Source organism: Bos indicus x Bos taurus, chromosome 10, assembly GCF_003369695.1.
Source record: "Bos indicus x Bos taurus breed Angus x Brahman F1 hybrid chromosome 10, Bos_hybrid_MaternalHap_v2.0, whole genome shotgun sequence".
NCBI lineage: Eukaryota > Metazoa > Chordata > Mammalia > Artiodactyla > Bovidae > Bos > Bos indicus x Bos taurus.
This window is the reverse complement of record NC_040085.1, coordinates 29384444-29399068: the sequence shown is the minus strand read 5'-3', so window position 1 is coordinate 29399068 and position 14625 is coordinate 29384444. Positions and strand designations below refer to the sequence as shown.

General features: G+C 40.8%; 1 protein-coding gene across 1 annotated transcript in view; it reads left to right on the top strand.

Annotated features, from left to right (window-relative positions):
• Positions 1 to 10842: 10842 nt before the first annotated feature.
• FSIP1 (fibrous sheath interacting protein 1) overlaps positions 10843 to 14625 on the top strand; it is a 218228-nt gene continuing 214445 nt past the window's right edge. Inside the window, exon 1 of the mRNA XM_027553499.1 lies at positions 10843 to 11026. The gene's annotated coding sequence lies outside the window, so the exon portion shown is untranslated. The remainder of the gene's footprint in view (positions 11027 to 14625) is intronic.

The window sequence follows — 14625 nt, the reverse complement described above, 5'->3', positions numbered from 1 at the left end:
GAATGCCAAAACTGAGATCACTCAGCTGAGAGTACTCAGAGTTGTCATCTTCTGCCTCAGGTCCTCCTTGTTAATTTTGAGTCTGAAAGAAGTGAAAGTGAAAGTCATTCAGTTGTGTCTGACTCTGAGGCTCCAGGGGCTATACAGTCCACGGAATTCTCCAGGCCAGAATACTGGAGTGGGTAGCTGTTCCCTTCTTCAGGGGCTCTTCCCAACCCAGGGGTTGAACAGGGGTCTTCTGCATTACAGGCGGATTCTTTACCAACTGAGCTATCAGGGAAGCTCTGAGTCTACCTTTAGTCTCTACCCTTAGTTTAATTTGAGAGTCATTGCCTTCACATCACTCTCACCCAATGCTCAACCATACTCTTCCATGCAGGCATATAAAATGTTAACAAGATTCTTTCATTCATAACAGTAACTGTTGTTGCATTTAACACACATTATTGTAATGGAATATGTGTTTGAGACATGGTCCCTGCCCTCTGCGCAGTTTAAGGGAGAAAAAAACCCCACAAGAGACAGAGCAGTAAATGATCAAATGCTGACAAAAGTGCAGAGGGAGGAACAATAAAAATTATCCTTCACCGAGAGTGTGCATCTTCCGCAGGGATCTTGTTTTCACGGACGGCAAATTTTTCTTTAAATCCAGGAAATTTCTTCCTCCATAAAATGCCCATTTACTTCATATATTCATAGCACTTAGAATTTGGAAGATCTTAGCCTAGTTATATACCACCTCTGTAATTTAATATGAAGAAATGGATGCCCAGGAGATTAAGCAATTTTTTTCAAGGCCGTGGACCAGAACTCGTGAGTTTCAAAAATGCCTAATCCATAAGCAAGATGTGTGGAGGGGAAACCAGTGCTTTAAAATGTCTTTTCCATGACACCAAGAAGATGAAATATTTCTCTAACTAATGCCTTCCATTTTCTTCCTGCTCTTACCATGAATAGATAGGTAACTACTACATATTGGCACTCAGAAATCCCCCTTACTTCTGATGCTTGCTGTCTAAAATGAGTGGTGGGGAGGAGTTGGAGGGGATTAATATGACCATCTAGTACCTGCCTCTGACAGGCTCTCCAACCAACTAGGTATGACTGGAGAAAGGCTGAAAAGCTCACTTGCTCAGAAATAGCTTGCTAGAGGATTTGACTCAGGTAAGGTCATAAAGACTACCTTTATGACCAACATAAAGGTAGACAAATGAATGCAGGAACGCAAGTGTGCCACCTGAATACAAAATTCCCATAAATTTGGGCCAAGTTAATGAGCGCTGAAGAATTGATGCTTTTGAACTGTGGTGGAGAAGACTCTTGAGAGTCCCTTGGACTGCAAGGAGATCCAACCAGTCCATTCTGAAGGAGATCAGCCCTGGGATTTCTTTGGAAGGAATGATGCTAAAGCTGAAAGTCCAGTACTTTGGCCACCTCATGCGAAGAGTTGACTCATTGGAAAAGACTCTGATGCTGGGAGGGATTGGGGACAGGAGGAGAAGGGGACGACAGAGGATGAGTTGGCTGGATGGCATCATCGACTCGATGGACATGAGTTTGAGTGAACTCTGGGAGTTGGTGATGGACAGGGAGGCCTGGTGTGCTGTGACTCATGGGGTCGCAAAGAGTCAGACACGACTGAGTGACTGAACTGAACTGAACTGAATGACCTGTAGATACATAACAAAAAATAGTTCGCAGTTTCCACAAAAATACCAAGTTACCTGTATCAAAATATACAAGATAAGTGAGCATTTAATGGATGACAGGTATGAATTGAACCTGATAATTCACCTTTTTCATTCTTCAACATAGATTAGAAGGTTGCTTTTGTTTGAAGCACAAGTACTCATTTTATTAACAGTTGCAAGAAAACATTCAATACAGAATCACAAGAACATTTTAATTTCTCTATTTCTACAAAGTAAGGAAAAGTATTCAGAAGTTGCCTTCCCATTATTTAATAGATGGGTGTAAATTGGAGCCTGGAAAAGTGAAGAGGCTTGTCCTAAATCAACAATAGAGGGAGATGTAAACGCAAATCTCATAAACCTAAACCATTTTTCAATTCATTCTATTGCATTGTGCTGTAAAAATAGGGCATGCTGATTGTGGTTTGCTCTGTTTAATACTTTGTAGATCACAGATGAGAAGACCGATGGCTGTTACCACTGTCCAGATGGCAATTCTTGCTTATCTGCTTGATGAACATATTTTTTTTTATACCGGTATGAATACTGTGGAAGTTCAGACTGGAACACATGAGCAGGTGGTTTCCAAAGAGAGCCAAGTCTGCTTATGTCAGATATTCACAGAATCTTGGAGCTGAAAGTAAGCTTAGAAATCTTTATCCTGCCCCTTATTTTACTAGATGGAGAAACAGATTGAAAGAAATTAAGAGACCAGGTCAGCTTGTTGAAGATTCTGGCTGAGAAAGCAGAGATGTGTAATTTAAAATGGTTTTGTGTGCCAGTGTTGGAGTTATATAATAAATTTTGATCCAAATTAGTATATTAATTCCAGTTTGTTTGTGATGATAAAATGAAGAGAAAATAAACCAATCTCAGTTAAATAAGTAATTGAATAATCAAATAATAAAAAGGATTTAAACAAGAAAGCCAATAGTCATCAAAATGGTGACTGGTTCCTAGTCTAATAAACTTATTATCTGTTCAGATAGAAACATTACTTTGAACTGAGAGAAAATATGTGTGAGGATTAAGTGAGACCCTAAGAACATCAGGATGGCAGCCTGAGAGCTGACTAATGAACACCCCTTGTGATTGTTCACCTTTGTCTTCTTTATCTCTGAGATGTTAACTCAGAGAAGAAAAAATTTTCTTTGCTGTTACTGAAGACCTTTGAAGTTTGATCTGAATACATTTCAAATGTGTGATGTAAATTTGTTTAACTTTCTTTCAGTTCAGTTCAGTTCAGTTGCTCAGTCGTGTCTGACTCTTTGCAACCCCATGAATTGCAACACGCCAGGCCTCCCTGCCATCACCAACTCCCGGAGTTCACTCAGACTCACGTCCATCAAGTCAGTGATGCCAACCAGCCATCTCACCCTCTGTCGTCCCCTTCTCCTCCTGCCCCCAATCCCTCCCAGCATCAGAGTCTTTTCCAATGAGTCAACTCTTTGCATGAGGTGGCCAAAGTACTGGAGTTTCAGCTTTAGCATCAGTCCTTCCAAAGAAATCCCAGGGCTGATCTTCAGAATGGACTGGTTGGATCTCCTTGCAGTCCAAGGGACTCTCAAGAGTCTTCTCCAACACCACAGTTCAAAAGCATCAATTCTTCGGTGCTCAGCTTTCTTCATAGTCCAACTCACATCCATACATGACCACTGGAAAAACCATAGCCTTGACTAGACGGACCTTTGTTGGCAAAGTAATGTCTCTGCTTTTCAATATGCTATCTAGGTTGGTCATAACTTTTCTTCCAAGGAGTAAGTGTCTTTTAATTTCATGGCTGCAGTCACCATCTACAGTGATTTTGGAGCCCCAAAAAATAAATCAAAAGGTTTCTATAATAATAAAGTTTATAAAATTTTAATTTGAGAATACACTTTACTATACAGAGACCCAATTTAACACAAAAAATGAACAAACAGAATACCCTATGGGGTCAGAGACCTAGCTCAGTTCAGAAGTGATTTGGAATCAGACAAGCATGAAGCATGACACCCAGTCCTTGGACTGTGTTCTGAAATCATGAGTTTCTGCCCAGGATTAATTGTTACATCGAAATTACTAAATTTCTCTCCAGCCATTATCCACTGGCAGCGTCTCGCGTCCATATTCCTGGCGGGGGCCAAATGCCAGAAGCAGAACTGTGTAATCTCAACTGGCATCCAGCAAAGGAGACTGCAGCTAGCCTTGGGAAACTTCTGGCAACTCTTTAAATCTTTACAGGTACAGAATTGCCTGAGGTGAGCAAACTGTGGAGCCAGCAGTATAAACCAGAGAGTAAAATAGTCTGTTACTGTGAGGGGATTCTCCAAGAAGAGAAATTTTCCCTTTCTGGTGAGAATGACTCACTTAGCAGAGCTGATTTCTTGAGGGCAGAACTGAGATGACCCAACCCCACTGGCCAAAAAAATTTTTTTTTGGATTTTAGAATGTATCTTTATTCTCTTTATTTTACTACCTTTTAAATAATTAAAAAAAAGTTTTGGTCACTCCCTGTGGCATTGTGGGATCTTACTTCCCTGACCAGGGATCAAAGCCACACACCCTGCATTGGACCTGCGCCTTCTGCATTGAAAGTCAGAATCTCAACCACTGGGTCGCTGGGGGAGTCCCTATTTTACCATACAAACACCTGTTAGCTTTCTGGGGGCTTCCCAGGAGGCTCAGTGGTAAAGAATCCATCTGCAATGCAGGAGATGAGAATTCGGTCCCTGAGGAGGGAGGATCCCTTGAAGAAGGAACTGGCAACCCACTGCAGTATTTTTGCCTGAGAAATTCCATGGACAGAGGAGGACTTGAGGACACGACATCAAATTGGCTTTCTGGGCCATAAATGTATAGCTGCACTGTGTGTGTTGATCTTTATGCATCTCCACAGCATCCTGGCACAGTTTCCCAGCACACACTGACACTCATATCACTTGAACAAGTTAAACATGATCACATGACAGTGCTGGGTTTACTCTTTTCACTTAAAAAATCAAAGGGTATCATTATGTACTGGGGCTACCAGCTACTGTGAAGTAGCAAGCTTCCCTCGAACCCATAGGGACTTTTAAAATGGGGCCATCCTCTGACTGGCACTTGATTCTGTATGTGTGTGCGCTCAGTTGCTCAGTCGTGTCTGACTCTTTGCGACCCCATGGACTGTAGTCTGCCAGGCTCCTCTGTCCATGGCATTCTCCAGGCAAGAATACTGCAGTGGGTTGCCATTTCCTGCTCAAGGGGATCTTCTTGATCCGGGGATAGAACCCATGTCTTGTGTGTCTCCTGCATTGCAGGTGGGTTCTTTACCACTGAGCCACTGGGGAAGCCCCTGATTCTCTACACAATTGCGTAATAGACAGAGTAAGGAAAGGGTTCAGAATCCAGGAAGCTGGAGGCGAGAACATTCTCATTTTCTAGCTTACTCTTTACAAAGGGAGTACTGAATGTCTGTGTTCAGAGCCCCTGGATTGCCCAGATCCAGGGGTCTCTCTGGTTCCTTTCAGAGCAGCAACCTCATCACTATTTATCCTTTAAAATGCAAACTTGAAGTCAGTGTTGTTCAAAGCATGCTCATCGTCATACTGCACCAAAATCACCAGTGTTTGTTAAAATGAAGATTCCTGGACCTCCTAACTCAGAGAATAGGGACTAAAATCAACATTGTATTTATTTATTTAGTTTTCAAACTTTAAACTTTTTATTTTGCATTGGGGTATAGCCAGTTTACAATGTTAAACTACCAATGTTATGGTAGTTTCAGGTGAATAGTGAAGGGACTAAGCTGTACACATACGTTTATCCATTCTCCCCCACACTCTTCTCCCATCCAGGCTGGCACGTAACTTTGAGTTGAGTTCCATGTGCTATATAGTAGGTCTTTGTTGGTTATCCATTTTGAATATAGTAGTGTGTAAATGACCTTCCCAAACTCCTTAAACATCCCTTCGCCTACCGGCAAGTTCATTTTCTATGAGTCTCTTTCTGTTTTGTAAGTAAGTTCATTTGTATCATTTCTTTTTATATTTCACATATAAGGGATTACATATGATATTTTTCCTTCTCTGTCTGACTTACTTCACTCAGTATGACACTCTCTAGTTCCATTCATGTTGCTGCAAATGGCAAAAATCAACATTTTAAATAACATCTGAAATGATCCTTATGAACAACAAAATCTGAGAACCCATTTTTAGCAGATTTATTTCATAGCTTTTAAGTACTGAAAAAAGAACTAAACACGTACTAAATGCATTTTTACTGTGAATAAAAATAGGATTACTTGTTCCAGAACTTGCTTTTTGCTGTTTAAGCCTTGATTTACTCCCTGGTCTTGCCTCTTGATTACATGGGTAGCGCTGTGGCCAAGCAGGACCAGGAGGAACAGGAGAGAGTGGAGTTTGGGTAAAAGGGTATATGAAATAAAACATGGACTTTTATAGAAAGTCTGCAGGTTTTACAGGAATACAAATAGGTGAGAACTTTAGTCTTTCAAAATTATCAGTGGTTATTTGATATTAGGTATCAAATAATAGGAGCCTGGCACGCTGCAGTCCATGGGGTCCCGAAGAGTCGGACACGACTTGGTGACTGACCAATAACAATTTTATAATATGGAGAGCTTCTGAGGTAACTCAGCAGTAAAGAATCTGCCTGTAATGTAGGAGATGCAGGAGATGCTGCTTCCATCATTGGGTGGGGAAGATACCCTGGAGGCAGAAATTGCAGCCCGCTCCAGTATTCTTGCCCGGGAAATCCGTTAAGGCTCTCATCAGGCTCCAGTCCATGGGGTTGCAAAGAGTGGACACAACTGAGCACATACATATATTTATATATTTATAATATGTACTAAGATTTAAAAAAATAATCTGCTCTGATTTTTTTGGTATCTAATTCACGCTTATTTGGATGGCTATTATATATGTGCATGCTCAGTCACTAAGTCATGTCCAACTCTTTGTGACCCCATGGACTATAGCCCACTAGGCTCCTCTGTCCATGGGATTTCCCAGGCAAGAATACTGGAGTGCGTTGTCATTTCCTTCTGCAGGGGATCTTTCCAACCCAGGGATAGAACCCATGTCTCTTGCACTGCAGGTAGGTTCTTTACCACTGAGCCACCTGAGAAGCCCCACTTAAAGACGTACCCAAGCACAGTTCAAACAAACAGAATATTTCAGTTCAGTAGCCTCTTGGATCACACCTAAAAATCCAAGGAAATTAAGTTTCTGAAAGCGGATTTGGAGTTTTGTTTTTAACGGAAGGCAATCAGCACCATCTAGTGGACACAAGTAAACTTTCTTCTTGAATTCAGTCCAGTGAGAAGGTGAAGAGAACAAACAGGCTTCGGAATTGGGCTGGAATCCAAGTACCATTTAGTTACCAAATGAACTTGGCAAAACCACTTAACCGCCGTGCTCTGCTTCTCAAGTACCCATCTGGGTAATAACAGTGCTGTTGCATAGGTGTTATGAAGTGACATGGAATGACGTATCTGAGGCATGTTCTAAACCCTCAGTAAATGTTACTTTTTAATAACTAAGCCATAGATAGATTCACACGTCATGGGAACTGTCCAGTAGCACACATTTTAAATTGCCCATCAAAGAAATGACTGTTAAATCTAGTTTGTAGAATCTATGATACAATTCTTAGTGAGGTTTCTCTCCTAGTACCGTGTTACATTTGGCTGAAGCTCATGGTGAGAAAAAGGAAATTGGGACAACAAGGCCGGAATGATAGTTGGAGTCCAGATGGAATACAACGTGGGCTCATTCATTCATTCAAATCTGACTCCACTCAGAAGGAGAATGTCAGGAACAGAGAGAGACTGAAAACAAAAAACAAAAACCAGCTTTGAAACCAACGCTGCCATATGTCACCAACCTGGAATGAGACCAGGGAAATTTTAGCTTAAAATATCTTGACTGTAGATGAAATCTTTATGAATTATTTTGAAAGGCATAATTCTTTCTAGAATATTTTGGGGGTGGGGTATGAACACAGCTCTAACATATTTGGTGCTCTAACATATTTGACTGTGAATTGTTTTGAGGGTATAATTGCAATGGTTGGCATAGAAGTAATTCAGGAAATTAAAAACAAAGACACAATTTATTGTGTACTAATACACAACAAATACAATTTATTAAAGTTTGCCCTCAAGGCACATACTGTCTCTCAACAATCTATACAAGGGAAGCAGCAGAAGGTAAATAAAGGGAATGAGAATGATAGAAAGCAATTCAAGATGAGGTGAGTTTTATGCAAAATGTTATCAGTGGGGACTTATTTTGAAAGGTTACAAACAGTAAATGGACACTACATTTCTACTGAATTTGAACTTTCTATTCACTTGCTTTATATGTATTTTATGCTGTGTAAGCAACAGTTTTTAAAAAAATGATAAGTTAATCATGAGCACTGGACACAATCCTGGTTTTTCTTAGTTGTTTTTTCCCCTCACATCCCCAAGAAATCTGAAATGTGTTGTTTTCTGAAGAAGCACCATTGATTACCAAAAATAAAAATGGAAAGAATAGCCTTTATTCATGAAATACCAGCATTGTGCGGGCATTTGGAGATTAGTCTGTAGCTACTCAGAGAGTGATCTGTGGACCAGAAGTATTGGCATCACCTGGGAGCCTGTTGGAGTCTTGGCTTCCACCTGACAGAATTAGCACAGAATGAGGAAATTATAGCCCATAAAAACTTATGGATTTACCCAAGGTCACCCAGCTATTTAGTGCTGTGCTGTGCTTCATCACTCAGTGTCTGACTCTGCCCATGGGGTTTCTCCAGGAAAGAGTACTGGAGTGAGTTGTCATGTCCTCCTCCAGGGAATCTTCCAACCCAGGGATCTCAACCCAGGTCTCCTGCATTGCAGGCAGATTCTTTACCATCTGAGCCACCAGGGGAGCCCATTTAGTATCAGAATCCAAACAGTGGCATCGCTCCCCTTTATATAAAAGTAAGAGTGTCAAGGGAACAGAGTAGGCCTTCCATGGTGGTTCAGAGGTAAAGAATCCACCTGCTAGGCAGGAGACCCAGGATGGACCCCTGAGTCAGGAAGATCCCCTGGAGAAGGAAATAGCAACCAACTCCAGTGTTCTTGCCAGGGGTATCCCATGGACAGTATCTGGCAGGTTACAGTCCATGGTCACAAAGTCACAAAGAGCTGGACACCACTTAGCTCCCTGCCAAATAGAACGGCAGAGATGGGAATTATTATTTAATATAGAGTGGTCAGGAAAAACCCACCTGAGGAAGCAGACACCTGAAGGAAGAGAAGAAACAACCATATGGAAGGCTGGGGAACTGTGTTCCAGGCAATGTGTGTGAGTGTGTGTGTCTGGCAATGCGTGTGAGTGTGTATGTCTGTATGTGTGTTTATTCATATTGGAAGAACAACAAGGAGAAGGAGTAGTATTTCCAAATTCCCAACAGATATTAATATTTGGCATGCATAAACAAGAAATCAGAACTGCTAGGAGCTCTCCAAATTTTAAGTTATTCTTAAAATACTTCCAACCTTCTTCATATTATTTACTCATTATCATGCTATATGAAGCACTTGTTTAAAAAATAAGAACTATTAAAAGCATTTATGAGACGTAGCCTGTAGCAAATATTCAAATATTGGAGTACACAGAGAACATTATTGGGTGGGTACCATTTGAATAATGTAACACACAAATCTCCAAGCAAGGCTAACAGTGCTTCACATCATCATGGGTTGGAAATTGCCCAGTTAAGAACTTATTTCGAATAAAAACTTGTTCCTTGGACTATCACTCATAGAATTTGTGTAAAGTATACAATAAGTATCAACTTATTAACATTTATTTTACTTGCAAGAATGACTATTAGAAGACAGTTAATGTGCAGAAACACACACTTACCACACTAATTGCAAGCAAAATTGACTGGTTGAGTTGTGATCGCGTCCTTCCTAGGTGCTCCTGTCCTGGTTCCTGAAATGTTTATCTCAGCTTCTGACTCACAGTGTTTCCTGCCCTTGCTTTTGATTTATCTTGACATCAGTCGATCTCTATGTTGATTGCTAAGGTTTAATTCTTGCAGGAGAATTAGAACTCTCTGTCCAATTTTCCTGATTTCTCAACTGACTTTCTTTTAATTTGGAAAAACATATAAAGATTCTGAGAAATGCTGGGAAGAAATTCTTGAGTAGAAACACTAACAAGGAGGACCTTGAGGAAGCAATTATTATCTCAGGCCCCAAGGAGGGCCTGAGACTGGCAGGATGCAGTTATTGATTAGGTAAGATAGGTAAGAAGGTGAGGTGGAGGAGGGACTGTGGAGAAGTTCAGTTTTTTGACATCTTAAGTTTGAGGTCCTTCTTACATCGACGTCATTTAGTCAGATAAGCATGTGGATTTCAGAGCTGGAGATAGAAATGCAGAATGTAGAAGTATATGGATGACATTTACAGTCAGGTTTTTACACCCACCACTGCCCTAGTTCTGCACACATCACTTTTATCTATTTGATCTTCTGAAAAATACTTACAGAATACATACCTCACCACCTAACAATGAGGCTAAAAGGTCCATGTATTGAAAATGTCTTGTAAACTGTAAAATGCTGCTTATATTGGAAGAAGCAGATATTTGATGGCACTGAGGATGAAGAAAAGTCAATTTGAGGACCCAGGGAAATAGTCTTCATGTGCTGAGAATTTAGAATCACAAAAGAAAGAAAGTGCAAATAGCAATTATTACCTTCTTTGGATTGTGGTCCAATCTGGGCAAAATTAATATTTTTTATTTACATGCCATCCAACATTTACTAAGAACTTCACAGAACATTATGTTTTTGAGCGCACAACAATGTTGTGAGGAAGCAATCATTATTACCCCATTTTACGGAGAAGCAAACTGAACTCGGAGAGGATAAGCTGACCTGTAGAGCATCATATTAATAGTGAGGACAGAGGCATACAAACATTCATACATCCTCGTTCCGAGTTCAACCTAAATACGAACAAACCATTCCACACCCTCCGCCGTCCACCCAAAAGACAGAGGAGACAGTAGAGGTTCCTCAGGTCTCAGGGTTTCGTCAGGTTGTGCCCCAGCCGTTCTTGGGCTCCCATGTCTTGTTTCTAGATGGTACTGTCCTTTTCTCCTATCGCGAGACTGGAAGCGTCCGCTTTTGGTTGCCAAGGGAACGGCGTTCTGAGAGGCTAGAGGGCTTAGGACCCGTCGCTTCTTCCACCTGTAGAGAAAGAGAAACTGCGGTGGCGGGAAAAGACCCCTCCCTTTCGGGGGACAGTGGGTGACGCTGAGTGTCAATGCTCTGACGACTGGACACTGGTTTTCGCCCAGAAGGTGAGGGACCGCACAGATTAGCAGCGGAGCTCTGTCGCCGGACTACAATCCAGTCAGAGTGGAGCGGAGTCCCATCTGGCTGCTGGGCTGGGGATGGGCGGACGGTGTCAGCGGGGGGCCGGCCCGGAGTCCTGGGAGGGAGCGGTGGGTCTGACCTCGGAGAAGCTTCAGTCTCCTCGAAGGCTGTGCCAGGATTTCCTGGACACTGTAGCAAAAGTTCCTGACCGTAAGACCTAGTACCAAGGACTCCCACTGTCGTAGCCCATAAGATCTAGAACTTGTGTTACAAATTAATTACCAGCCATTTAAAATAGTCTATAAGTGACAAAGGATGCAAATAGGTATTTCACAGGAATAAACAAAAAGGTGGGCAGTAAACATTTGACTAGAGACAACTTCTTTGGTAATTAAAGAAATGTAACTCATAGATACTTCTTGACATGTACCAGATTGACAAAGGTGAAAAGCTTTGACATAATCAGATCGGCCCTGATGGGGAAACAGACGCCTTCATCTCAGCATACCCTGTTGGTAGTAATGTAATCTGGTACAGTTTTGTTGTAGGACAATTTGGTAGTTTACCAAAATTTGAAATCCAAGTGTTCTTTGACTCAACAATTTAAAAAAATTTATTGAAGTGTAGTTGATATACAATGTTAATATCTTCTGTATAGCAGTGACTCAGTTATACATACATATATATATATGTATATTCTTTTTCATATTCTTTTCCATTATGGTTTGTCACAGGATATTGAATATAGTTTCCTGGCTATACAGTAGGACGTTATTTATTCATCCTATTTTTAATATGTTGCCTCTGCTAATCCCAAACTCCCATTCCTCCCCTCACCTCTCTCCCCTCCCCCTTGGCAACCACAAGTCTGTTCTCTGTATCTGTGAGTCTGTTTCTGTTTTATGTATATTCATTTGTGTTGTACTAAATTCCTCATATAAGTGATACGGTATTTGTCTTTCTCTTTCTGACTGACTTTGCTTAGTATGATAATCTCTAAGTCTATCCATGTTGCTGCAAATGGTGCTATTTCATTCTTTTTAACGGCTGAATAATGTATTTAATGGGCTAAATGTATATATGTACCACGTCTTTGGGCTTCCCTGGTGGCTCAGAGGGTAAAGCATCTGCCTGCAGTGCAGGAGACCTGGGTTCAATCCCTGGGTCGGGAATATCCCCTGGAGAAGGAAATGGTAACCTACTCCAGTACTCTTGCCTGGAAAATCCCATGGACGGAAAAGCCTGGTAGGCTACAGTCCGTGGGGTCACAAAGAGTCAGACACGACTGAGCGACTTCATTTTCACTTTTTCCTTGCCTCTTCTGTTGATGGACATCTGTTGATGTCCATCTGTTGATGGACAGATTTAGGTTGTTTCCATGTCTTGGCTATTGTAAATAGTGCTGCTATGAGCATAGCGGTGCGTGTATCCTTTTGAATTATAATTTTGTCTGGGTATATGCCCAGGAGTGGGATTTCTGGGTTGTATTGCAATTTTGTTTTGACTTAGCAATTCAATTTTATATTCTGGACATATAAACATAACTAAGCAAAAATTTGTACAAAGAGGTTAACTTAAAATTGAGGTATTCTTTACATACCGTAAAATTTACCCTTTTAATATTGCAGTTCTGTGAGCTTTGACAAACGCATACAATTTGTGTTTATGTAATTACCATCACAGTCAAGATACAAAACACTTTCGTCATTCTCCCAGAAATCCCCTTATACCGGTTTATGTAGTTAACCCTTCCTTATGCCCAGTCATCCATTTTCTGTCCCTATGCTGCTGCTGCTGCTGCTGCTAAGTCACTTCAGTCATGTCCGACTCTGTGTGACCCCATAGACAGCAGCCCACTAGGCTCCCCCGTCCCTGGGATTCTCCAGGCAAGAACACTGGAGTGGGTTGCCATTTCCCTCCCCAATGCATGAAAGTGAAAAGTGAAAGTGAAGTCGCTCAGTCGTGTCCGACTCTTAGCAACCCCATGGACTGCAGCCCACCAGGCTCCTCGGTCCATGGGATTTCCAGGCAGGAGTACTGGAGTGGGGTGCCATTGCCTTCTCCGTCTGTCCCTATAGTTTTCTCTATTCTAGAAGTCATATAATTGGAAACAAATACTATGGAGACTTTTGAATCTGGCCTCTTTCAACTTAGCGGTATATAGTTGAGATTTGCCTAAGTTTTATGTCAGTAGTTTGTTTTCTTATACTGCTGAGCAATGTTCCATTGTATGGCTGTACCACAGTTGCTTATTCATTGTCTAGTTGAGGGACATTTGGATTGTTCCTAGTTTGGGGCAGTTGTTAATGGAGTTGCTATAAACCTTTATGTGCAGATTTCTGTGTGATTACAAATGTTCATTTCTTGGGTGAATATCCAAGTGTGAGATTGTGGAGTCGTAAGGTAAGTGTATGTTAAACACTGTAAGAAAGTGGCAAGTGGTTCTGCAACGCTGCTATCCCATTTTGTATTTTTGTATTCTCATCAGCAATATATGAAAGTTCCAATTGCTTCAACTTTGTCAACACTTGGTATTGTTAGTTTCTTAAAAAAGTAATTTTCACCATTTGAATGTGTAGCAGTATCTCATTATGGTTTTAATTTGAATTTTTCCCATGGCTTAATGATATTGACCATCTTCTTATGCTAGCTTGCTATCTATACATCTTTGGTGATGTGTCTGCTCAAATCTTTCTTATTATTGAGTCTTGATACTTCTTTATATATTCAAGATGTAAGTCCTTTGTCAGCTATGTGTTTTGCAAATATTTTCTTCCAATATTTGACTTTTGTTTTCCTTTTCAGTAGTGTTGTTTGAAGAGTGGAAGTTTTAAACTTTGATACATTCCAATTTATCAGTGTTTTCTTTTATGAATCATACTTCTGATGTTGTCTGCCAAGGGATTCCCTGGTGGCTGATGGTAAAGCGTCTGCCTGCCACGCGGGAGACCTGGGTTTAATCCCTGGGTCAGGAAGATCCTTTGGAGAAAGAAATGGCAACCCACTCCAGTACTCATGCCTGGAAAATTCCATGGATGGAGAAGCCTGGTAGGCTACAGTCCATGGGGTCGCAGAGTCGGACACGACTGAGAGACTTCACTTTCTTTTCACTTTCTGATGTTGTATCTAAGACATCTTTGCCTAGCCCACGATCACACATATTTTATAGAAAGTTTATAGTTTTGAGTTTTTCTTTTAGGCTTGTGATCAATTTTGAGTAAATTTTTGTTTTGCTTTTTATAGCAAATCTTCCATATAAGCTAAATGAAACTGATTTTTAAAATGCTACATCTATGCAATAGAGTACTATGCCATGATTTGAAAGCATGAAATGTATTTGTGTGTGGTGCTACAGAAAAGTCTCTGAAATGCATAAAGTATGAAAAAGCAAGTTGTGAAGTACCATGCCATTTGTGTGTGTTTGTGTTGGGTAGGAGTAGGTAGTTACAGGATAGAAAGTTTGCATATGCCTAAAAAAGTAAGACCTACAAAAATCTATCAACTGTGTTTCTTGGGATGAGGGTAAGTTGAACTTGAAAAACTTTTATATTGTTCTATATTATTTGCCTTTTTTCCCCTCTCA